A 26,698-nucleotide genomic window follows, 5' to 3' on the forward strand; every position below is an offset into this window, starting at 1 on the left:
ACCAGCATTACATGAAATGATGCTTTAAATAAAGCATGTTTTTCTTGCAACAACCTGATGTTTGCTTTCCTGTTTCTGTGCTAAGAAACTGAAAGCTCAAGGAGATTGTCCCATGCCTGTAGCCACCAAACTTAGTAGCAGCGTGGGATATTTTTTTTCCATTGCCTGTCTTACTCTAATACATTTCTAAACACCAGGGGATGACTTTAAATGTTTTAATTAATGTGGAGAATTTATATTGAGAAATAAAGGCATACATGATAGGTTATCATAAATTGGTAATAATGGAATCTTCCTGAGTCCTGGTAGGATTTATGAAAACAAGATCCATATTGGCCATAAGGACTATATTCATCCTCTGCTGCCAAATGGACTTGGTTTTAGTTTAATTCTCTTTATAGAATTGATGTTTGTTCTTGGCTAACCATCTATGATATCATTATACTGCACACAATGAATTATTCACCCGAATGTGCCTTACAATTAGCCTCAGCAGAGTATTTGCTCCTTTCGTCCAAACATTTTACTTTATCTATAAAGATTAAATTAATCATCTCTGCCAGCAATGAATAACTGAGAGAATTAGTTTTTAATATCTGAAGTAGAGAAGGGGAAATTGCAGGCAGAGCAATACATTTTGCTTGACCAGTGTTCCATGTTTCCTTTCATAATTTGCATTCTGTATCACATGCAGCATCATTGCCTGGGGAGAAGAAGAGATAGGACACATTATTTGATCAATGACGGCCAACCTTTTGGGAGGAAGGCAGCTGGACGAAGATTAATTAAAATGCACTTTGAGTCATACTATTTCAAAGTCCCATTATTAATTTTTACAACAAAACTATAAGTTAGATATTATTAGTTTCCTATTTTACAGACTTAGTAAAATCAGCACAGCGAACTCAAGTGATGAACCCAGCATATGTGCCTAGGCCATGCAGCATCAGTATTCCAGTCCTGAGCTCTGTTCTGGTGCTTTCTGTTGGGTTCACTGCCTTGGGTTCACTCTTTCTGTTCCAATCTACCACCAACTCATGGCATCACAGAACCATGAAATTCCATGAAGGAAACCATCAGGAGAGAAAGCAAAACACTGTCCAGTACATGTACTATTTGGAAGGGAATCGACAGTTGTTTACCTTTAACCTGGGATGAAAAATTTGGAAATAAGTTGCCTTATTGAAACAGTTTTTCTGGCTGTTTCCACTTTTGTGTGATTGAATGGTTAAAAAAAAAAAAAATAGGAGAGATGAATTTTTTCCCCTCAAACAAGTCACAAGTTCAGAATGTCTCAAAATGCTGTCTGTTGACCACTTAGGTTAGAAACACCTGAGTCCCACCCCCCCTACCCCCACATACTAACTCACAAGCTTGGAGAGTGGGACCCAAGAATCTTCATTTAAAACCACTCTCGAGTAACATTAAAATATATATAAAACGTCTGCCTGCAATGTGGGAGACCAGGGTTTGATTCCTGGGTCGGGAAGATCCCCTGGAGAAGGAAATGGCAATCCACTCCAGCACTCTTGCCTGGAAAAGTCCCATGGATGGAGGAGCCTGATAGGCTACAGTCCATGGGGTTGCAAAGAGTCGGACATGACTGAGTGACTTCACTTTTTTTCTTTCTATGTGTAAAATAGATGGGAAGTTGCTGTATAACACAGGGAGCTCAGCCTGGTGCTCTGTGACAATCTAGAGGGGTGGGATGGTGGGTTGGGGGGAGAGGGAGGCTCAAGAGGGAGGTGATATAAATATATATATATATATACACACACACACACACTTATGTCTGATTCTCATTATTAGATGGCAGAAACCAACACAACATTGTAAAGCGCAATTATCCAATTAAAAAAAATATAACCATTCTCCATGGTTTGAGGTCTACTATTATGAAGGTTTCCTACCATAAGATAGTGATAGTGATAATGATGATAAATGGAATGGTTCTTGGCACCTTCTTAGTGATATATATATAAATTATTAAAATTTTTATGCATAGTTATCCTATTTAAACTCCTAAAAACCCTGTGAGGCAGTTACTATTATGCTCACATTAGATGAGGGAACGACAGCTGCATAAAGAGAAAGAATCAAATCTAGGTATTCTGGTTCCAGACTTCATCATGCCTCCTGAACATCTACATTATATGTGTTTCAATTATAGAAGAGTTCAGGCAGCAATGTCCAAGGCAAAGTGTTACAACTTACAATGAAACCCAAAAATTAAATAAAAAGAAAGCTGAACCTCTCATTTTGTATAAGAAAGTTTTCTGTCAGTTTCCATGGAATAACTAGTAGAATAACTCAGAGGAGCAGTAGTGGTATTGTGATTACCTTTAAAAAAATCCTGTAGTTTATTAAAAGATGTAACTAAAATCCTAGCTAAAATTTTATGAAATATTTAAACATTAGCATGAGAAAACCAGACAAAATTGAATAAAAATAAGAACACTTCTCAACAGTGAGAAAAATAAGACATAACTACGTAGCCCATAGAGAACAGAAGTGGTCTTCAAAGGGTGGTAATTGCAGAGTGGTCTCAGAGCTGTCAGGACTTTCTTTACCTTGACTACATAAACTAGTGGGGATTATATTTCCTAGGGATCTCGACAAAGCTTCCTAATCAGAGAAAATTTGGGGCAATTTCCAAATGCACTTGTTATTACGATACTTAGAAGTAGCAGCATGTGACTTCATGCTCTCAATTTTTTCACATATTTTCCACAGTAGTCATAAAATACCATGGTATCTTGGAGCCACTTTGGAGGGGAGAAAAGAGGCTCAAATATTGATGGTTTGTGTCACCATAGTTTCTTTTTAAAAATTAGAATGGGTGCATCCTTATTTATAGCCTGTTGAATTGTACATTTGTACAAATGTTTCTGTAGAGCAATTGGCTTAGGTAGGTTTTGAAAACATTCCTTGATCTAATACATCAGTTATACAAATTTATTATAAGATAACAATGAATGATATGAACAGAGATTTTTTCCACAAGGAGGTTTATCATGGTAGTTGCAATTTCTGTAAAAAAAAAAATTGATAATACAGAAAACTACTACTTGTTATCTCAACACAAAAACAATGGCAATAATGAAACATAATGCACTTGCCTTCTAGTCATTTTTTATTTATCATGGCTGTACCTAATTGTCATTAATTATTTATTATATCTTTTTAAACTTAATATCATGTCATAAGCTTTTGCTCATACTGATAAATTGTTGTTTACATGAATTTTAATGTCTTTAAAATGATTTAAAGCAGTATTGCAAAGGCTAATCATTATTTTAATTGCATTATTTTAATGATGTTGCATAAATAAATAATTCCCTATTGCTGAATAGTCCCATCCCTTCATGGGAAATAGATGGGGAAACAGTGGAAACAGTGTTAGACTTTATTTTTTTGGGCTCCAAAATCACTGCAGATGGTGACTGCAGCCATGAAATTAAAAGACGCTTACTCCTTGGAAGGAAATTTATGACCAACCTAGATAGCATATTCAAAAGCAGAGACATTACTTTGCCAACAAAGATTCGTCTAGTCAAGGCTATGGTTTTTCCAGTGGTCAGGTATGGATGTAAGAGTTGGACTGTGAAGAAGGCTGAGAGCCAAAGAATTGATGCTTTTGAACTATGGTGTTGGAGAAGACTCTTGAGAGTCCCTTGGACTACAAGAAGATCCAACCAGTCTATTCTGAAGGAGATCAGCCCTGGGATTTCTTTGGAAGGAATGATGCTAAAGCTGAAACTCCAGTACTTTGGCCACCTCATGTGAAGAGTTGACTCATTGGAAAAGACTCTGATGCTGGGAGGGACTGGGGGCAGGAGGAGAAGGGGACAACAGAGGATGAGATGGCTGGATGGCATCACTGACTCGATGGACGTGAGTCTGCGTGAACTCCGGAAGTTGGTGATGGAATGGGAGGCCTGGCGTGCTGTGATTCACGGGGTCGCAAAGAGTCGGACACGACTGAGTGACTGATCTGATCTGATGTGATTGCTGAATATTTTTCTATTTTGTTTAATATATAAAATAATGACAAAACAATTGAATATTTACTTATAATTATTCACAACTAGAGGTAGTTTTTAAGCCTGTAAATGTAGATGTTAAAAAAAAAAGTCAAATCTCACAAAGCACAAATTGGACGTTTTATTCAAAACATAATAAATGTGATAAACATTTATCACATAAATAACCACTCCCTTTAAAAAAATTCTGTTTAGGATTTCATATTATTTCCTTTTGTCTATTAACTTTGCTTAAGGGAAGATTGGAGAAGGCAATGGCACCCCACTCCAGTACTCTTGCTTGGAAAATCCCATGGACGGAGGAGCCTGGTGGGCTGCAGTCCATGGGATCTTGAAGAGTCGAACATGACTGAGCGACTTCACTTCCACTTTTCACTTTCATGCATTGGAGAAGGAAATGGCAACCTACTCCTATGTTCTTGCCTGGAGAATCCCAGGGACAGCAGAGTCTGGCGGGCTGCCGTCTATGGGGTTGCACAGAGTCAGACACGACTGAAGCGACTTAGCAGCAGTAGCAGCAGCAAGGGAAGATTATCTCTACTCAGCTTTAATGATTTGAATTAATATAGTCAGGCATTTACCAGTGAGGATATACAATTAGTATTTCTCAAAATCATGTTCATCACCTAATGATTATCAGGAGATTATGAAGTCATATTTTTTCCTCTAGTTATATTTCTATAATATTTCCTCTATCTTCCAAATTGAAGAATAATACTGTTTTAATGCTTCAAAAACACATAAAAGGAAAATATTCTTTATTAAATGTAATAGCTTACAGTCTAAAGATGTTGGATGTTATCCACGTTGTTGGGTAAGCATGTGTGCATATGTGCTCAGTTGCTAAGTTATGTCTGACTCTTTGCAACCCCATGGACTATAGCCTGCCAGGCTCCTCTGTCCATAGGATTTCCCAGGCTAGAATACTGGAGTGGGTTGCCATTTCCTTCTCTAGGGGATCTTCCCGATCAAGGAATTGAACCCACATCTCCTGTGTCTTCTGCATTGGCAGGCAGATTCTTTACAGCTGAGTCACCTGTTGGATAAGAGCTACTACCAACGATGATTTGGATTGGTGAAACTTTAACTCTGGTACTGTGTTATAAAGGATCTTTATTCCTGACTAAATTGCTTAGGTATCAGGATCTTCTTTCACTGATATTTTTCAGTAGTACCTCCGCTTTCTTTGAAAGAATGAAAATTCCTTTCTTCCTTGAATGTCCATGAAGAAGTTAAGTAGGTGATACATATTTATGTTTCACAAATAAATGGAAATAATTGCTTTGTCTCAAGGTAAATGACTAGAAAGTAACTAATCATGCAAATTCATCCTTCTATCTCAGACTTTTTGAAAAGTATGGTGTATGTTAACTTATTAACATAGAAAGATGGTTTACAAAACCCTATAATTCTGCTTAAATGAAAAGCCCTTGACAGTATAAATCTAAACATCTTGTCTTTAATAATATTTTCATATATTAGCTAAAGTCTTGCTCTCAGTAATGCTCTCTTGTACTCCATGGAATTTATCCAATGCCTCAGAGGAGTAAAACTGCTAAGAGAAGCTAATAATAACAACAACATATCTTAACTATTTCAGAAACCAAAGCTTTTAATTGCAAAACCATAAATATTATTTTTCTTTCTTTCTAAGGACCTTATATGAACCTTGGTTTCTGAAACACACAGTCACTGTTTCACACAAGACCATCATTTATTTTGTTTTACTTTTAATAATGTAAAGAGTGCCCATACTCTCCAAGAACAAGAACCTTATCAATAACCTGCACCTGCTTATATGCTCCTCCTCTACCCTTCTTCCCAGAGGTGACCCTTTCTCAGATTTTGTCTTATCATTCCCTTGTAATTTGGCTCGTGAACACATGAGCAAGAGTTGCTCTTTGGTAAGCAGGAGCGGAATTGCTGGGCTGTAGCAACTCTGTCAGGTATCCAATCACAATAGATAATGCTAAAGAATTTGAAGCATGATTGTACCAATTTACCCTTCAATGAGCTCTGCATAAGCAATCCTGTTGATTTCTGTTCTGGAATTGCCTGACATCTTTACCAGTTAAATACAATCAAAGCTCATCTTGTGTATGTGATTTGTTGATCCTGATCGACTTGATCGTGGTTGAGCATACTGATTAGTGAGATATATGTTTTCTTCTCTGTACATGGTTTTTGCTTTCTCTTCACTTTTCTGTTGGTAAGTTTGTTTTTTCTAATGATTAGTTGGATATATTAATATACTGATATACATACATAAAAATATATTTAAATTTTTTCTACTGGTTAATAAAAAAATATATATATACACATATATGTATACATATGTATATATAATAATCTTTGGGATTATATATATTGCATATATGTTCTCCTAGTTTATTGCTTATTAAGACTAAGACACAGGATTGATTTTGCAATATGCAGTCATCTTTGTTTCCATATGAATTACAGATTTTTTTTTCTATTTCTGTAAAACATGCCATTTGGAAAGGATAATGTCAGCAAAGATGATGAAATAGGAAATTCTCAGTTTACACTCCCCCTGCAAACAACCGTCTAGCAGCCATCATGAATAAAAGTGCCTCTGTGGGAACTTTCATCAAGAGGCTTTTATTGGAAAAGACCTGATGCTGGGAAAGATTGAAGGCGGGAGTAGAAGGTGATGACAGAGAATGAGGTGGTTGGATGGCATCACTGACTAAACGGACCTGAGTCTGAGTAAACTCCGGGAGTTGGTGATGGACAGGGAGGCCTGGCGTGCTGCAGTCCACGGGGTCACAAAGACTTGGACATGACTGAGCGACTGAACTGAACTGACTGTGGAAGCTTTGGGATCCAGGTAGGAGGTTTTGAACTCCAAATAAGGCCAAGACTGAGAAAAGGTGCTTTGAGAAGGCAAACACACATCCTGTGGCAGGTTTGCTGCACACAGTCCCAGCTATAGACCTAAGCGTCCCCATGTCTATGGACTCAGCTCCAGCAACTTGGTCAGACTCATGCAACCAGCTTCACCTGCCACAGGTCTTGGGAGGAACCATTTCTCAGAAGAAGACACCCACATGGTCAACAGGTATATGATAAGGTGTTCAACACCATTAATCATCAAGAAAATACAAGTCAAAACAACAGATATCACCTCACATCTGTTAAATGGCCATTATTAAAAAGAGAACTGTTGGTGAGGATGTGGAAAGATCTAAAATCTTGCACACTGTTGATGGGGTTATAAATTGATATACTCTTTATAAAAACTATATGGAGTTTCCTTTAAAATTAAAAATAGAACTGCCATAAGATACCAATTCCCCTGTGGGTATTTTCTCAAATGAAATGAAATAATTATCTCAGACAGATGTCTGTATCCCCAGGTTCTCTGCAACACTACTCAGAATAGCCAAGAAACTACTTAAATGTCCATTGGTGAGTGAAGTGGGCAAAAAGTTAGTGTATACATAAGAAAATATTATTCAGCCTTAGAAAAGAAGGAAACACTGAAATACCAACAACATGGATGGAACTTGAAGACTTTATGCTAAATGAATAATGACAGAATGGACACAGTATAATTCTACTTAAAAGAGGTATCAAAAATAGTCACATTCATAGACTCAAAGTCAGGGCTAAGGGGGAAATAGGAAATTACTAAATCATTAGATCAAGTTTCAGTTAAGAAAGATGAATAAGTTCTGGATGATTTGCTATACAGTGTTGTACCTACTGTCACGAGTAATGTATTGTACCTTTAAAAATTCATTAAAGATGCTGATCTCATTTCAAGTGTTCTTACCACAAGAAAATGACAACAGAAAAATAGAAAAGACCCCAGATAAGCATCCATTAATACATGTATATGCAGGGAGAAAAATTATTGTGGAAAACTCAGTAGAAATAATGAAGAAATTTAAAGGATTGCTAAAATAAGGCATATTCAGAAGTGTAGCTAAGCTTTTTGAACTATGAAATCTGATTGAAAATTCATGAGAATAATTTTCTTAGGAGAAAGTTAAGAGAATCATGGCTGCATCAAGCAAAAATAAGAGCATATATATATATATATATAACAACTACAAACATAAAAACAAACACAAAAATAAGACAAATTTTATACTATGAAGAATAGATTTTGCAAAATGCATGAAACCATCACCATATTTAAAAGCCAGTTTTCCTAGCCCCATAACAGGCCACAGAAGGAAAATTTGCTGAAATACTTAAAAAAGAAACCATATGTTTAGAACTGTCCCTCCATTAGATAAATCTGGCTGGAGAAGGAGACTAAAACTTAAGAGTCCAGAACACCCGTATGTCACCCCAGGAAGAACCCGAGGAAGGTGGAAACCTTAAAGGGATTGCCTGTGTGACATAGGGAGGGAAACGTGGAGGAGAAACAGCGATGTGGGAATGTGAATTTCCCTGATGCTAACATAAAGGTGTGTAAAGGATGATTTCAACAGTAGCTAGAGACCTGATATGAACAGGTTGATGTAAGGGAAAAAAAGTACCAGTCATCATGGAAAAACAACCAGAGCCAATCAAGGATAAGAAAGAGAGAAAGAGAGGAAGGAAGGAAGAAAAGAAAGAAGGAATGGAAGGAAGGAAGGAGGAAATCAAGGAAGGAAGGAAGAAAAGAAAGAAGTTGCAAAGAATACCACAGGTTAATAGATCATAATTAAGGTCCAGAAATCTTATGCGTTGGCAATGTAGGCAGGTTGAACTGATTAAGGACATGCTGAATTGGTTGTGACCTCCTTGAATTAATTGAGCTTCATTTCTGTCACCAGGTGGGGTGGGTTAAGATAATGGAAAACATATAAAGAGTGTTCTCAAATTTTAACCCATATCAGAATCACCTGGTGGGCTTATATATAAACCACAGATTGCTGGCCCTACCTCTAGAGTGTCTAATTCAGTGTGTCGGTAAGTCTCAAATGGGGCTCAATAATTGCATTTCTTATAAGTTTCAAGGTGGTAGGTACTACTGCTGCTGCTCTCAGAACACATTTTGAGACTCAGTGCTGTAACAGAGAAGCATCCACATTGCAAAGGCTTAGTGCAGTAGAAACATAATTGTTTATAACATCCTCTCAATGTGAGAGTGTATGTGTGTGTGGCAGGGGAGTGATGCTGTTTCTACATAACTTCCAAGGTCACCTTGGGCATCATTACTAGCTGTCTGACAGTGGAAGGAGGAGGAAGATTATATGGGAGGTTTTGATTGGCTGAGACTGGAAGAAACTTCTCTTTTTCTATGGGCCAAAACTCAGACACATGGCCACAACTAATTGCAAAGAAGACTGAAAAACATGGCTTAGTTACATTTCTAGGAGGAAGGGGAAACAGATTTGGTAAACAGCTAGGCAATTTTTACTGTAGTGCTCGAAATGTTAACATAGGCTGAGTTAAAGTAAAAGAGAGTCAGATATCTTTCATGTCTGAATTTTATGGCCTGGGGTTTTATATCATCAACACAGATGACAAGAATAATCATGACCTGGTTCCTGCCTACATCTAAAGCCTCATCACTCTTCTTTTTATTCCTTTGCACCTTCTGCCACAGTTTGACAAAGCTCATTTCTGTTTCTCAAAGGAGTCATGCTCTCTGATTCTTCTCTGTATCCATTTTTCTTTACCTGAAAGGCTATTTCCCATTTCCTCATCACCTTCTTGTTGTGCATTTGTCCATTAACTCATTCATCCCATAGGTCTCACTTTGAAAGCCACTTCCATAGGGAAGTCTTCCTTGACTAAAGAAGACTTTAGACCACCCAGACCCTAGACTACAGTAGTTACAGCTGACATCAGGATGTGCCAGTTTTATTTTTTCTTGTTTTCACTTTTGTAATTGTGTAATTTTCCTATTGGACAGAAAGCTCCAGGTCAAGGTCTGAGTTTATTTTTTTCTACTATTTTATTAGCACTGCTCAGAGTGTTTCAAATAGTACTCAAGAAGTACTTGTGGAAGAAAACAGAGAAAGAAGGAATGAAAGGAGGTAGGAAGGAAGAAGGAAGGCAGGCAGGCATTATTTTTTGGTGAGATTTCAGAATACATCAACCATGAGCTTGTGGTGTTTGTTACATACTGACTGCCTAGATTGACAAGGTAGGTGTCCCAGTAGTTGAATCTACACCCCTTCCCCCCTCACTTTTCCACACGTGCTCTCTACAAGCTGCGTGCTTGGCCAAAGAGAATGCCTCTGAGAGGGGAAAGCCCCTCCTCATAACTGTCTGTGGATCCATGTCCTCCTTGGCATCACTAAACAGGGTTTCATTTCTCCATAATGGGAAATGTAGTTGTAATATCCTGATGAAAGTGACTGCGGACTACAGAAACAGCATAGATTTTGACACACTGCTGAGAAAGAGAGAGAAAGGGAGAGGGACAGGGAAAGAGAGACACAGAGAGAATGATGAAGACGGCTTTGAGTCTTCCAGATTCTTACTGAAATGGAGAACATGAAGACAGGAACTGGAAGACATTTATCTTGATGTTGTACAAATGAAATTTTGAAGATAAAAGGAAGGATGATTCAAGAAACCCAGTGAATCTGAAGTCAGAAGTGACTCAAGTTGGGAACCTGGTCTGTGACAGATTATAGCTCAGCTCAGGTTGTGACTGATAAGGCATCAGGCTTCCCAGCTGGCACTAGTGAGAAGGAAGCTGCCCGCCAATGTAGGAGACTTAAGAGATGCAGGTTCGATCCCTGAGTTGGGAAGATCCCCTGGAGACATGCAGTGGCAACCCACTCCAGTATTCTTGCCTGGAGAACACCATGGACAGAGGAGCCTGGCAGGCTACCGTCCATGGGGTCTCAAAGAGTTGGACATGACTGAGGCAACTTAGCACAAAATACTGGTAAAAAAAAAAAAAAAGAACAATGAGGAGAAAGGTAAAGTGAACGAGTGCTGCAATTTTCCCCAGCTTGAGTATAACTGAGAATCTTACATGCTGGTATTACTGAGGCTAATTGATGGAAGGCAGAAAATAAGGAAAAAAGAACTCCTGAAACATACTGCCTCTTTACGGTTACTAAACTAGAAATTATTCATGTTCGTAGTCTGGGCCCTTGTCACCTGGCTCTGCACACACCTTTTTCTGTAGGTTAACTGCTCAATGCTCTTTGAAACAGAATGATAAAAGTCCTATGTTCAGCTCTTCTGCCAGACGGGTTCAGCACTGCTAGCCCTGTGCTGTAAATGGCGTCTGCTGAGATACCTGTGACCTCTCCTTGAGGTTCGGTCCCTTTCTCCTTTCCTCGCTGTGGGCTTTTTTCCCTGCTTTGCGTGATCCTCCCCGGAGACTGTGGCGGCATAATCAAAGGAGAGGAAACATAAGCCAGACAGTTTAGTAATGATTTGTGGCTCTTATAAAACCATTTCTCTAAGGAAGGAGATGCTAATGAATTGTTGCCATAAGGGCTAGGGATTATCTGTGATTCCTAATTATTCCAACTACCCAGAACATTTTCGCCATAAGAATTAAGACCTGCCTACACGGTTTGGATAATTGAGATCAGGTTCCTGATTTGCTGAGTAATTAAAAGCACAATTGATCCTTGAATCTCTAACTGTGTATGTACCCATCTCCTTTATTAGATATCTTTTTACATTTAATGCATATGGTCCATGTTTAAGTAGGAATCCTGTAACTTTTATTTTCCTCTATGGATCAATGAAACTCTCTAAGTAATAGTATGCTAGGGTCAAATCCTATTTGCATGAATAAAACTGAAGCCAACTTTTTAAAATGCCAGCAGAAGAATGCATATGTTTTGACTAGTTTTTATTGTCAACTGATTGGGGTTTAAAAAAAAAAAGCTTTTATTTTTAAATGGCAATTATCTTTGCATTTACATATCACCACTTTGTGAGGGAGTCTGCAGTGATAGGTTATTCTTTCATTGTTATTCATGAGATACTGTCGCCAAGTCATAAAACTGTAGAATGAGTTGCCCCAAATTGGGATTAGAGTGTAGCAATCAGTCATTGCCTCTGGAATGCAATGAGGCCCCAGTGATGCAAAGCTATAGTTTCTGACAGCACATTTATTTTTTAAAGAAGTTGGATTGGAGAAGGCAAACAGGAGGTAAGAGGAAAAGTTCACCCGGAGAAAGCATGAGAACTCATTAAGACTATTTCAGAGGAGGAAGACTGGAAACAGTGAAAATCAAAGAAACAGTAGTGGTCCTTGTCCTTCGGGAACATTTAGGGAATCCACTTTTAATCCACAAAGTAGGTTGAACTTAAATTGTAAAAAGCACTAAAATTCCTATGGGAGCATTCTACACCCAAGCTACCTTAAAAATAAGCAATATTCCTACAATATGAGAGAAAGAATGTAAGCATGTACTTGGCCTTCTGCCTCATCTCAGGTAAGATATCGTCTGCTCAACTTGAAAGACAGCCAGAATGCATGACGCTCGACTCTCAGAAAATCAAAATTTCCTGTTAATACTTCTGTCCTCCTCCCTTGCCCTCATCCGCATGGTGACCAGATTTAGATATTGGAGGAAATAATTACGTGTGAAAATAGAAACGGGTAAATATTTATGGGAAAATAATATCCCATTTTCCTGAAAGTATATACTGAATAATAAAAAACAAAACATAAAATAGATTTGTATACAAATACAGGGAGAATAAAATTATGTGCTATAATTTTCTTCAAGTAGGTTTTGTTTTTAAAATCCCCTGGAAATGTCCAAGAGTTCGATGGAAACTACTCTGGATACAAAGAGCTGTCCTTTCTGTTTCCAGTTACTAAAGTATCCTTACAGACATTTATTTTTGTTCTACATTTCCCTTTCTCTGGCACCCTAAAATAAAGTGATCTGGTGTCCCAACTTGGATTCTCTGGTCATTACTCCAGACGACTCTCTCTTAATAATCAGTTACTCTGCCCTTGCCAAGCTATGGATAGAATAACTAAACCTGTTTTGCAAAGAGTTATTTCCTAGACTTTCTCTATCGACAGGGATAGCTAGAATTGGATATTTTAATCTGACAGGAAACATTTCAGGTAGGATTAATAGCTATCCCGCCTCTTTGGGAAAGTAGCCTGTTACGGATACAAATGTCTAGATTTATCCATTTTCCACCCAGGCTGCACAAGGTGCAGAGTGAACATCAATAAGAGGGGGCCACAAACTTAGATATTATTACCACTGAATGTAGATCTATGCTTCAGCTAAGCAAAGGTGGGCCAGTTACCAATTAACAGTTAATTTCAATTAAGAATGGATAGCCTGACCTTCTGAATGTGCTAAGTTGCTTCAGCTGTGTCCTACTCTTTGCGCCCCTATGCACTGTAGCTCTCCAGTCTCCTCTGTCCATGGGGTTCTCCAGGCAAAACACCGGAGTGGGTTGCCATGCCCTCCTCCAGGGGATCTTCCCAACCCAGGGACTGAACCTGCATCTCTTACGTCTCCTGCATTGGTAGGCAGGTTCTTTACCATTAGTGCCACGTACACCAACCTAAAACTTTAGAGGCACTTTAGACCATAAAATGGGTCTTTGTATAGGAAAAAAGATACTTGCTACTCCACAGATGATTTGGATTCTTTACAGAGTTAGATGCTTGCTGCTTGTGTTCTGGTCCCAGGGTAGAGTGTTGGCTGCTATGGTGAATAAAAGATACAGTAAAGAAGAAGTTTCTATCACTTGCTATAGTCTATATGACAGATTTTGCCTTAAAGAAAAAAAAAGGTGAATCCCCTTCTTTTGCTACTTATTTCAGTACATTCTCTTCTGCAAAGCAAAAATGGTGATGTAGCATGGGAGACTGGTGGTGTCATTTTTTTAAGGAGGAGGAGCTCAGAGAAGAATTCTAGGTGAGTAATAGTACCCCACTCTTGGAAGCTGCAAACAAAAAGATCTAGAATTATGCACTCTTACCCACAAAAAGGGAAAATAAAATGATGTGACCCACAATGTCAATCACTTTAACAACCTGCAAGGCAAATGACACGATGCATGCCCTGCTTTCCACCCAAGTTAAGGAATCATGGCAATCTGTTCCTGCCTCCACAGAGCAATTGCTGCAGTTACTGATCATATCTGTCGAGTGGTGACAAGGGGAAGATACCAGATTCCCCACTCTTTTCTGAATAATGAAAATTAGAGAGATGACACTCTTTGGCAGTCAATTTCCTTTGGGGAGGGGAAGGGAAGGTAGGAAAAGTGACCTGTTTCTTCTCCTTCTGGGTGTATTTGTGGGTTTTATCTTCAAAGATGGCTTAGAGTCAGTTCTGCTAAATTTCCTCTGAAATGCTTCGCAAATGGGTATCAGCCACATGCTGATAAATATACGTAGACTGTAGCTCAGACGGTAAAGAATCTGCCTGCAATGCAGGAGACTTGGATTTGATCCCTGGGTCAGGAAGATCTCCTAAAGAAGGGCAACCCACTCCAGTATTCTTGCCTGGAGAATTCCGTGGATAGAGGAGCCTGGTGGGCCACAGTCCATGGAGTCACAAAGAGTGGGACACAACTGAACGACTAACACTTCTGCTAAACAAGCATACCGCCACCAGAAAGACCCCTTGATCATTAAAATAGCCCGGTAATTCAGATGGTTGTAGGCATGCTGAATATTTTCTTTTCTGCCTAATGCTTAATTCATTTGCTCATTGATTCAGTCACTTATCACCAACAATTTATGTATCTTCATAAAGGGTTAAGTATGAAATGTAGCAAATCGATATATTTTCTCTAATTTCCATCTTTTACTGTTATTTTCCTCCTTACTCCTCTCCCTTTGGTTATCCTCTGGATAAGAAGAATTAGCCATCACATTATTTATGTGTTTTTATATGTTAATTTATCCAATGAACTTTAACTGAGCACCTAGTATTCACTAAGCTCTGAGCTAAGAACTGCAGGGAATACAATGATAATTAAAACCTGATCCTTGAGGAATTTCAGACTACTGAGTTCCAGCAAACAGACTACTTATCTTTTATATTCTTTCGGGTAGAAGAAATATGGAGAATTTTCCCTCATTGCAAAATCACTGGGCCATCTGATTTTAATTTTCAAGAAGCTTCCATCAGGAAAATCCATCATCTCTCTCTAAAAAATATGATCTTTCCACAACAGTGTAAATTGTCTTGGCTTATTGTCTTTACTTCCTCACCTTTTGGTAAGTCCTCAATTCCTGATATTGGAGTTCTGCCTCAATTACCACAGGGAACTCTCCTTACCTAGGCTATCAGTGACCTTCAAACCCAAGTCAAAGAAACAGAAATGAGAGAATGCATGGCGTGTGCATTTATCCTTATTTATTTTACAAATGCATACTGGGTATCCACCATGCACCACGAGCCAGGCATGTTGAGGGAACTCTGAGTAAGTCTCTGTTGAGAGTGGTTTTCCTTACAAGGCTGCAAGTCTCTTGAGGGTAAGAACTTTGCTTTTGCTTTTTGCCTAGAATTTCACAATACTTTTCAGATCTTATCTGAACTGCTGTGCTGTATTTGATGGAAGAAATTTCTCCCTCTTTGAAGCTCCTCCCTTCCCTAAAGCATGGGTGAAAAGTGGAGTGAAAGTGAAGTTGCTCAGTCATGTTCTACTCTTTGAGACCCCATGGACTGTAGCCTACCAGGTTTCTCTGTTGGAGTGGGTTGCCATTTCCTTCTCCAGATCTTCCCGACCCAGGAATTGAACCCAGGTTTCCCGCTTTGCGGGAAGACGCTTTACCGTCGGAGCCACCAGGGAAGCCTTGGTAGTTATGTTCTAATGTGGTTTACTTGTTTTTTACGTAGCCATGCCTTCCTAGTGTCATAACGCCCTAATGAGTAAGGCTGTCTTTGCAGTGCTCCTCAAGCGGTTGAGACTAAGTGTATTTTCGACCAAGAAGGAGCATTAAAATCAGTTTCTAGGAGAAGGAATGAACCGAGTTCAAATCTGGATAAAGCTAAGATTTTTTGACTCAAGAAAGGCAAAGTGGAAATACCAATATCAGAGGTGGGTTTGATGTTGACTTTATAGAATCAGATGTGCATGGACTACGGGAAAGGACCATGGTGGTTTTCAGAAGGAGAAACTTTTAAAATTCTCCAAATCCAAGTGGTTCAGTGTTATCGGTCAGAGCATAGATGGGGTACATCTATACATGAATTTATAATTTATCACAAATAAATAAAACTTGTCTCTGGTATGGTAAACACCTACTCTTTAAAAATGTTTTGAATTTCTGAAATTTAAATTTAAATGAGTGTTCTTTTTTAATGAGTGCTGCTTCTTCTCTGCAGAAAGGTTAGAATTTCCATGTATTCCATTATTTACTCGCTACACTTTTATTAAAATTTTAAAATCATTTTCACTTTTATTTTATTCTGTGTTTTGGCCACACTGTGTGACCTGCAGGATCTTAGTTCCTGGCCAGGGATTGAACCTCCACCCCCTGCATTGGAAGTGTGGAGTCTTAACCATTGAGCCACCAGGGAAGTCCCTACCCTCTACTCTTTTATATATACCTCCAGTGAAGTTTGAACAATTTTGTCCACATCCCCAGTTTTGATTAAATATAATATATCAATAATTCTTGATACAGCTCTCCCATGAACTTGTTGATCATCTTGTATTTATCCTCTTTTCTATGGATATCCATTACCATGCTTCTACATGTATTTAACAAATATTAAATATTGCACACAACAACAAATAAGACAGACATAATTCTTGTTCTCATGAAGCTAAATCTGAAGGGACATCATGCTCTGTATTGAAAGATCAGTAGTTCCCCCAGAGCAGCTAATACTGTGGCTGGTACACAGTAAGTGCTCAATAAAAAGCTGTACTATGAGTGAATAAATGAATACATGTGCCATGTTCTCTCTCATCTCTGTGCCTTTGACTGTATACTTTTCTTGTCTGGAAAGCTCTGTCCATACCTTCAGTAATTCGTACAGTTCATTTGATTCCTTCTTGATGCCACTGTCTCTTTTTGGCCTTTTCAGTACACGCCAGGCAATCTAGATGCTCCATTCTCTGTCATCCTGATACATTTCATTCACACTTCGTTTGCACACCTTAAGTACAAACACCAGGATAAGGTTAGTTGCCTTCACATGTGGTCGTTAATTGCCTATGAGCCGGAACCATGTCTCTTTCAGATCTCTCTCTAGAGCCCAGCACAAGGGCTGGTTCACAGTAGTTCATCAGTGAATATGAATTAGTAAATGGGAAGAAGTGAATGAAATAAATTCCATGGACAGAGGAGCCTGACAGGCTGTGGTCCATGAGATCACAAAGTTGGACACAACTGAGCAAATAAGCACAGCTCACCAAATGATTTTGCATCCAAGGCTTGACATGCTTTGATCCCAAATTTTCACTTATGTATGTCCCATTTCTCCATGTATCAACTAGGATCCAGCCAATGTGTTGGTCTCAGATGTGTCTTTCAATTTCCCCATCTTTATGCCTTTTACATATTGTTGCCTATAAGTGAATGCATCTTATACTTCTCCTATTGCTACTAACCATTTACGCCTCAGTTCAGTTCAGTCCAGTTCAGTCGCTCAGTTGTGTCCAACTCTTTGTGACCCCATGAATTGCAGCACACCAGGCCTCCCTGTCCATCATCAACTCCCAGAGTTCACTCAGACTCACATCCATCGAGTCAGTGATGCCATCCAGCCATCTCATCCTCTGTCGTCCCCTTCTCCTCCTGCCCCCAATCCCTCCCAGCATCAGAGTCTTTTCCAATGAGTCAACTCTTCACATGAGGTGGCCAAAGTACTGGAGTTTCAGCTTTAGCATCATTCCTTCCAAAGAAATCCCAGGGCTGATCTCCTTCACAATGGACTGGTTGGATCTGCTTGCAGTCCAAGGGACTCTCACGAGTCTTCTCCAACACCACAGTTCAAAAGCATCAATTCTTCGGTGCTCAGCCTTCTTCACAGTCCAACTCTCACCTCCATACATGACCACAGGAAAAACCATAGCCTTGACTAGACGGACCTTTGTTGGCAAAGTAACGTCTCTGCTTTTGAATATGCTATCTAGGTTGGACATAACTTTCCTTCCAAGGAGTAAGCGTCTTTTAATTTCATGGCTGCAGTCACCATCTGCAGTGATTTTTGGAGCCCCCCAAAAATAAAGTCTTACACTGTTTCCCCATCTATTTTCCATGAAGTGATGGGACCGGATGCCATGATCTTCGTTTTCTGAATGTTGAGCTTTAAGCCAACTTTTTCACTCTCCACTTTCACTTTCATCAAAAGGCTTTTTAGTTCCTCTTCACTTTCTGCCATAAAGGAGGTGTTATCTGCATATCTGAGGTTATTGATATTTCTCCCAGCAATCTTGATTCCAGCTTGTGTTTCTTCCAGTCCAGCGTTTCTCATGATGTACTCTGCATAGAAATTAAATAAGCAGGGTGACAATATACAGCCTTGACGTACTCCTTTTCCTATTTGGAACCAGTCTGCTGTTCCATGTCCAGTTCTAACTGTTGCTTCCTGACCTGCATACAGATTTCTCAAGAGGCAGGTCAGGTGGTCTGGTATTCCCATCTCTTTCAGAATTTTCCACGGTTTATTGTGATCCACACAGTCAAAGGCTTTGGCATAGTCAATAAAGCAAAAATAGATATTTTTCTGGAACTCTCTTGCTTTTTCCATGATTCAGCAGATGTTGGCAATTTGATCTCTGGTTCCTCTGCCTTTTCTAAAACCAGCTTGAACATCTGGAAGTTCACAGTTCACGTATCGCGGAAGCCTGGCTTGGAGAATTTTGAGCATTACTTTACTAGAGTGTGAGATGAGTGCAACTGTGTGGTAGTTTGAGCATTCTTTGGCATTGCCTTTCTTTGGGATTGGAATGAAAACTGAACTTTTCCAGTCCTGTGGCCACCGCTGAGTTTTCCAGATTTGCTGGCATACTGAGTGCAGCACTTTCACAGCATCATCTTTCAGGACTTGAAATAGCTCAACTGGAATTCCATCACCTCCACTAGCTTTGTTCATAATGATGCTTTCTAAGGCCCACTTAACTTTACATTCCAGGATGTCTGGCTCTAGGTCAGTGATCACACCATCATGATTATCTGGTTCGTGAAGATCTTTTTTGTACAGTTCTTCTGTGTATTCTTGCCACCTCTTCCTAATATCTTCTGCTTCTGTTAGGTCCATACCATTTCTGTCCTTTATCGAGCCCATCTTTGCATGAAATGTTCCCTTGGTATCTCTAATTTTCTTGAAGAGATTTCTAGTCTTTCCCATTCTGTTGTTTTCCTCTATTTCTTTGCATTGATTGCAGAGGAATGCTTTCTTATCTCTTCTTGCTATTCTTTGGAACTCTGCATTCAGATGCTTATATCTTTCCTTTTCTCCTTTGCTTTTCGCTTCTTTTCTTTTCACAGCTATTTGTAAGGCCTCCCCAGACAGCCATTTTGCTTTTTTGCATTTCTTTTCCCTGGGGATGGTCTTGATCCCTGTCTCCTTTACAATGTCATGACCTCATTCCATAGTTCATCAGGCACTCTATCTATCAGATCTAGGCCCTTAAATCTATTTCTCACTTCCACCATATAATCATAAGGGATTTGATTTAGGTCATACCTGAATGGTCTAGTGGTTTTCCCTACTTTTTTCAATTTAAGTCTGAATTTGGCAGTAAGGAGCTCATGATCTGAGCCACAGTCAGCTCCTGGTCTTGTTTTTGTTGACTGTATAGAACTTCTCCATCTTTGGCTGCAAAGAATATAATCAATCTGATTTTGGTGTTGACCATCTGGTGATGTCCAAGTGTAGAGTCTTCTCTTGTGTTGTTGGAAGAGGGTGTTTGTTATGACCAGTGCACTTTTTTGGCAAAACTCTATTAGTCTTTGCCCTGCTTCATTTTGTATTCCAAGGCCAAATTTGCCTGTTACTCCAGGTGTTTCTTGACTTCCTACTTTTTCATTCCAGCCCCCTATAATGAAAAGGACATCTTTTTTTGGGTGTTAGTTCTAAAAGGTCTTATAGATCTTCATAGAACCATTCAACTTCAGCTTCTTCAGCATTACTGGTTGGGGCATAGACTTGGATTACTGTGATATTGAATGGTTTGCCTTGGAAACCAACAGAGATCATTCTGTCGTTTTTTAGATTGCATCCAAGTACTGCATTTCGGACTCCTTTGTTGACCATGATGGCTACTCCATTTCTTCTGAGGGATTCCTGCCCACAGTAGTAGATATAATGGTCATCTGAGTTAAATTCACCCATTCCAGTCCATTTTAGTTTGCTGATTCCTAGAATGTCGACATTCACTCTTGCTGTCTCCTGTTTGACCACTTCCAATTTGCCTTGATTCATGGACCTGACATTCCAGGTTCCTATGCAGTATTGCTCTTTACCGCATTGGACCCTGCTTCTATCACCAGTCACATCCACAACTGGGTATTGTTTTTGCCTTGGCTCCATCCCTTCATTCTTTCTGGAGTTATTTCTCCACTGATCTCCAGAAGCATATTGGGCATCTACTGACCTGGGGAGTTCCTCTTTCAGTATCCTATCATTTTGCCTTTTCATACTGTTCATGGGGTTCTCAGGGCAAGAATACTGAAGTGGTTTGCCATTCCCTTCTCCAGTGGACCACATTCTGTCAGATCTCTCCACCATGACCCACCCATCTTGGGTTGCCCCATGGGCATGGCTTAGTTTCATTGAGTTAGACAATGCTGTGATCCTAGTGTGATTAGATTGACTAGTTTTCTGTGAGTATGGTTTCAGTGTGTCTGCCCTCTGATGCCCTCTTGCAACTCCTACCATCTTACTTGGGTTTCTCTTACCTTGGGCATGGGGTATCTCTTCACGGCTGCTCCAGCAAAGCACAGCCACTGCTCCTTACCTTGGATGAGGGGTATCTTCTCACCTCCACCCTTCCTGACCTTCAACGTGGGATAGCTCCTCTAGGCCCTTCTGCGCCCATGCAGCCATGGCTCCTTGGACGTGGGGTTGGTCCTCCCGGCTGCGGCCCCTGGCCTCGGGCCTGGGGTTTCTCTTTCCGACCACTGTCCCTGGCCTCTGGCGTGGGGGTGTGGGGTAGCTCCTCCCGGCCGCTGCCCCTGACCTTGGACACGGGGTCAAAGCCCCTTAAATGCTGATCTCCTTCACTACTTTTATTACACTCCTCACATTTCTGACTCACCAAGTTCAGTTCAGTTCAGTCGCGCAGTCGTGTCCAACTCTTTGCGACCCCATGAATCGCAGCACACCAGGCCTCCCTGTCCATCACCAACTCCCAGAGTTCACTCAGACTCATGTCCATCGAGTCAGTGATGCCATCCAGCCATCTCATCCTCTGTCGTCCCCTTCTCCTTCTGCCCCCAATCCCTCCAAGCATCCGAGTCTTTTCCAATGAGTCAACTCTTCACATGAGGTGGCCAAAGTACTGGAGTTTCAGCTTTAGCATCATTCCTTCCAAAGAAATCCCAGGGCTGATCTCCTTCACAATGGACTGGTTGGATCTGCTTGCAGTCCAAGGGACTCTCACGAGTCTTCTCCAACACCACAGTTCAAAAGCATCAATTCTTCGGTGCTCAGCCTTCTTCACAGTCCAACTCTCACCTCCATACATGACCACAGGAAAAACCATAGCTTTGACTAGACGGACCTTTGTTGGCAAAGTAATGTCTCTGCTTTTGAATATGCTATCTAGGTTGGACATAACTTTCCTTCCAAGGAGTAAGCGTCTTTTAATTTCATGGCTGCAGGCACCATCTGCAGTGATTTTGGAGCCCCAAAAAATAAAGTCTGACACTGTTTCCCCATCTATTTTCCATGAAGTGATGGGACCGGATGCCATGATCTTCATTTTCTGAATGTTGAGCTTTAAGCCAACTTTTTCACTCTCCTCTGTCACTTTCATCAAGAGGCTTTTTAGTTCCTCTTCACTTTCTGCCATAAGGGTGGTGTCATCTGCATATCTGAGGTTATTGATATTTCTCTGGGCAATCTTGAATCCAGCTTGACTCACCAAACACCTCCTCATTCTTAGCATATTTCCCACCTCCCTATATGAAACTACCTCATCTTCCCATGAAGTACTGTCAGACTTTTCCTATTAGGTCAAAATGAATTCTCTCTTCTATTACAGTTTAGGATCTAATCACATCAGTTCAGTTCAGTTGCTCAGTCGTGTCCAACACTTTGCGACCCCATGAATCACAGCATGCCAGGCCTTCCTGTCCATCACCAATTCCCGGAGTTTACTCAAACTCATGTCCATCGAATCGGTGTTGCCATCCAGCCATCTCATCCTCTGTTGTCCCCTTCTCCTCCTGCCCCCGATCCCTCCCAGCATCAGAGTCTTTTCCAATGAGTCAACTCTTCACATGAGGTGGCCAAAGTATTGGAGTTTCAGCTTACATATTCCATAGTAAATTATAAGGACTCTGAGTAGGAGAAATTAAGCCTTACAAAGAAAAATCACATCATATTTACTCAAGTTGTCTTTGTGCACTAGCTTCTTCTTAAATACAGGTAAACCATTTGCAGGAGACCCAGGTTTGATCCCTGGGTGGGGAAGATCCTCTGGAGAAAGGAATGGCTACCAGCTTTCTTGCCTGGAGAATTCCATGGACAGAGGAGCCTGGCCAGCTACAGGCCATGGGGTCTCAAAGAGCTGGACACATCAAATAAATTATCACTTTCCCTTTCAGACTATTTGGACAGGTAGCATCTCTTTCTCTCTCCCACGAGCATGTGCATTATAGGAATGCAGGTCAAAACAGGGAGAAAGGATTTCTTTTGATAAATTCTAGAGAATACAATCTTTATTCCTTTCTCTGACAAAATTGTCAGGTTCATAAATAGATGACCCTGTAGCAGACACGAAAGCATGTCATCATGGCATTTCAAATACCAAGAATAAAGAGAAGATTCTGAAAAAACAAGGTCACGCACAGAGGACACAGAACCAAAATGGCACTGGTCTACTCAATAGCAACATAATCACACAGAAAACCACGGGGGAATAAAATTCTTAGGGAAAAAGAGTTCCCCCTATAGTTCTGGTACTGAAACAGAACTATTAATACTTTGAATAAAGAAATTTCCAAAGATGCAAAATCTCAAAATTTATACACCATGCATCTTTTCGCAGGAATTTCCTAGAGAATGTGCCTTATTTAACAAGGGAATACAATTAGGAGAAGAAAGAGATAGAATCCAGGAAACAGGAAATCTACCATAGGAGAGAGTGAGAAAATAGCAAGTTGATGACAAAGGATAATAACCATGACGGAGGTGACTGAAAGAACTACCAGTTCATGTTGGAGTAACAACACGGAGAACTCTAGGAGGGATAGCTCCATGAGTGACAAAACGCAATGGCTAGATGATTGGACAGATTTGGTGATGTAAAGTCTTATCCTGGTAATCATTTTCCAAAGCCATTAATGGAACTAAGAAGGTTTGGCCATATGAAGGTTTGTCCAAATGAATCCAAGTAAATGGGAAAAAAAAAAAAAAAACCAGAAGATCAATTCTGGAAGAAGACAGACATTGTATGAAAAGTTTATATAGGAAAACAAAAGTAATTGTAATACACTACTCAACAGAGAACTGTTTTTATATAATTGTAATCAAGAAAGGAACAAATAACAATAAAAATGTATAACTAGCTTGAAAGAATGAAGTAGAGTAAGCGGGTGTATATTAGAAAAATTCTAATGTTCTACATTAGGAAGTCAGTGAATGATGTTTTAAATTAGTGAATCGAAAGATAGCTAGCTACATGCTATAGAAATATGGAGGTAAATACCAGATGGAATAGCAAAGCATAGAACTGGCTGCCTTTGGCAAGCAGGATGAGGGTAGAGGGGAGGAAAATGGGAGCAGGGGATGATATTTGTTATAAAGCTACTATCCTATTAGCTCTGATAATACAGATAATAGGATTCTGTACCGCTCTGATACAAATAAGAATCTAAATTAATATACCCTTGCACCCAGTAAACTTTTGGATATGGACATAAAATTTGACAATATGTATAAGGTGGTGGCACAGTGGTAAAGAATCCGCTTGCCAATGCAAGAGACACAAAAGACATGTGTTCAATCCCTGGGTCGGGAAGATTCCCTGGAGTAGGAAATGTCAACCCACTCCAATATTCTTGTCTGGAAAATTCCATGGACAGAGGAGTCTGATGGGCTACAGTCTATGGGGCTGCAAACAGTTGGACATGACTGAGTGACTGAGAACACATGCATGGTTTATCACAGCATTCTTCTGCTGCCAATGCAGAATCCGTGAATTTTTTGTGTGTGGAACCTTCTAGCCACATTAATGCAATAGTCTGCATTTAATATGTGGATTGCCATTAAAGAGTCTAGGAAGGGTACTGCTTGACATTAGGGTTTGGTGGTGGTATATAAACAGGGTATGCCTTAGAATTATTTGTCTTTAGTTCATATCTTGCCAAGCTATACAACCTCAGGAAGATTGTTTACCTTCTTGAGTTTTCTCAAACACAAAACTAGGATAGTAATACCTATATCATAGTGCTTTTTAGTATCAATACTCTACTTGCTATGATAACAGTTGGCACTTTTCATATTGCTGTTAGTGCTGGTTCTTCTATCATGCCTGTTTGGAACTTGACTTACATATTTTAAATTCTTAGGTATTAGGAAAGAATTAAGTTTTGATCCCCAAACCTACTGGAAGTGTGACCTTGGGTAAATTCACTTAAATTCTCTTAACCTCATTTTTCTCGTATGGGACACAGGGAGAGAAACGGTGCTGATCTCAAAGGATTGTTATCAGGAATGAATGAGATAATACATGCAAAATTCAGTAGATAGTCTGACAAAGCCTCAATGTGCAGTATTCATTTTATTTTTTATGTTATCTTTTGCTTATCATAGATCAGTTTCCTTCTCTGTCGTATCACTAGGGATTCAAATAATTTACCAGAAACTCTAAGAATTTTCAAGTTAAAAGGTACCTGAGCTATCAGGCAACTAAAGACTTCAAGTCATGCTTTTTTTGGGTCTTTTAATTTACTTAGTTTTTAACTTTAAGCTTAAAAAACTAGGCTCAAAAAGGAAGAGAGAAGAGAGAGTGTAGAGAAATGACATTCCAACCCTTCTCAGGAAAAGCCAAATTTTAGATTCTTTGGAATAAAATGGGTCTTTACTGCTTATGAGGTTATTTCTGTGATGTAAAAATTCTCTTCATATTTTTCACTATTGCATCATGTTTTTCTTTTATGTCCTCCTGTTGCATCTTGGCTGCGTCAATCAGACAGACAGAAAATAAGCATGCACCTTTTTCTCTGCATCTATAATGGAAATCTTAGCAGTAGACAGTAGCTGTTCTGTCTGCCCATTAGATGCAAGTCACACTTTTTTAAATTAGCAGAGTTGAGTGCTTCTTTGCCCTTAAGTGTATACATGCTCTTTCATTACTTAATGGGCTACGTGGCTCTCAAACGCACCAACAGCACACCATCACGTTTGCATGTCAGAAATACAACTTCTCAGGCGTATCCTAGACCTCTTGAATCAGAAAGTCTGATTCTTCTGGGGCTCTGCAATCTGTGTTGTAAAGAGCCCTCCAGGTGATTCTCATACATACTGAATTTGACACCAGCTGGTCTAGATCTTTCCAAGCATAATACCAGAAAAAAAAAAAAAATACAAAATGATAGCAATGCATTTGCACATGTCATGAGTAGCAGGTCAGCTATATTCATCTGTTCCTTCCACGAAAGCTCACTGCAGATCTCCTTCATGCCAGGCACTGTAACAGTCACTGAGTATTCAAGATGTTTTATCAGGGTATAGCAAACATTTGCCAAGATACATCAAACAGAGCCTATTGGACTCACTAATTGCTTTCTTGTAAATGTGGATGCATTATCAGGCCCTCTAGAATTATTTCCTGGGCTGTAGCTTTCTTATTTAAATCATAATGGTTTCTGATGTCTCATGTCTATTCTTGAGAGCTGATATATTGTATATAAACTCACTTGTCTTATTGAATGTTCTACACAGAATTTGGTTATAAAATAAGTAATTTTCCTTTTTATCCAAGCAAAGCAAATACCTAACAGCAAATTATTTTTGCCCTTACATGTTTTTAAACTGTAGATGATTATAGCTGGGGTGTTTGTTATCCTTCACAACATATTATTCCAAATGTACACCCTTATCTCCAGTCATCAGAGAGAGTCCCTGAAAATACAGTTTGTTTGTTTTTTTTTTATTGCTCTGGGTAGCTAACCAGGGACTCAGTGTTCTCAAGACTTTAGAGAGCCACCTAATACACCATTGCCACTCCCTGGCCCGGATAAAAGTTTTCAAGGCCTCAATTTTAATAAAGGATTAAAATCCAAGTAGATTCATTTTAAAGCAGGAGAGTAAAATAATAGAATATGGGCTATAGAGGAGGGAAGACAGGAGGTGGAAGAGAGAGAGGCAAAGAAATAAGCATAATTGGCATTTTAATGGGAATAAGTAAACAGCCTGCACTATAATAAATCTCCTAGGCATTTGATCCCAGTAAACCATCTTAATCCTTAGGGCTATTCTGGCAGCAAGAGATAACTGTTTTGAAACCAAAATGTATTTAGCATAAAACTCACATTCCAATGTTTACTGTGTATCTGCTTTTAAAAAATAAATTGAAAATCCAAACTTCTTTGAAGT

At 39.5% G+C, this 26,698-nt stretch overlaps 1 long non-coding RNA gene across 1 annotated transcript in view; it reads right to left on the reverse strand.

Annotated features, from left to right (window-relative positions):
• Positions 1-570: 570 nt before the first annotated feature.
• The window catches only part of LOC123464663, a 30,955-nt gene continuing 4,827 nt past the window's right edge, over positions 571-26,698 (reverse strand). The window contains exon 2 of the long non-coding RNA XR_006639678.1: positions 571-703. This is a non-coding gene — a long non-coding RNA (uncharacterized LOC123464663). The remainder of the gene's footprint in view (positions 704-26,698) is intronic.

The sequence above is a fragment of the Bubalus bubalis genome, chromosome 11 (genome assembly GCF_019923935.1).
Source record: "Bubalus bubalis isolate 160015118507 breed Murrah chromosome 11, NDDB_SH_1, whole genome shotgun sequence".
In the NCBI taxonomy this organism is placed as follows: Eukaryota; Metazoa; Chordata; class Mammalia; order Artiodactyla; family Bovidae; genus Bubalus; species Bubalus bubalis.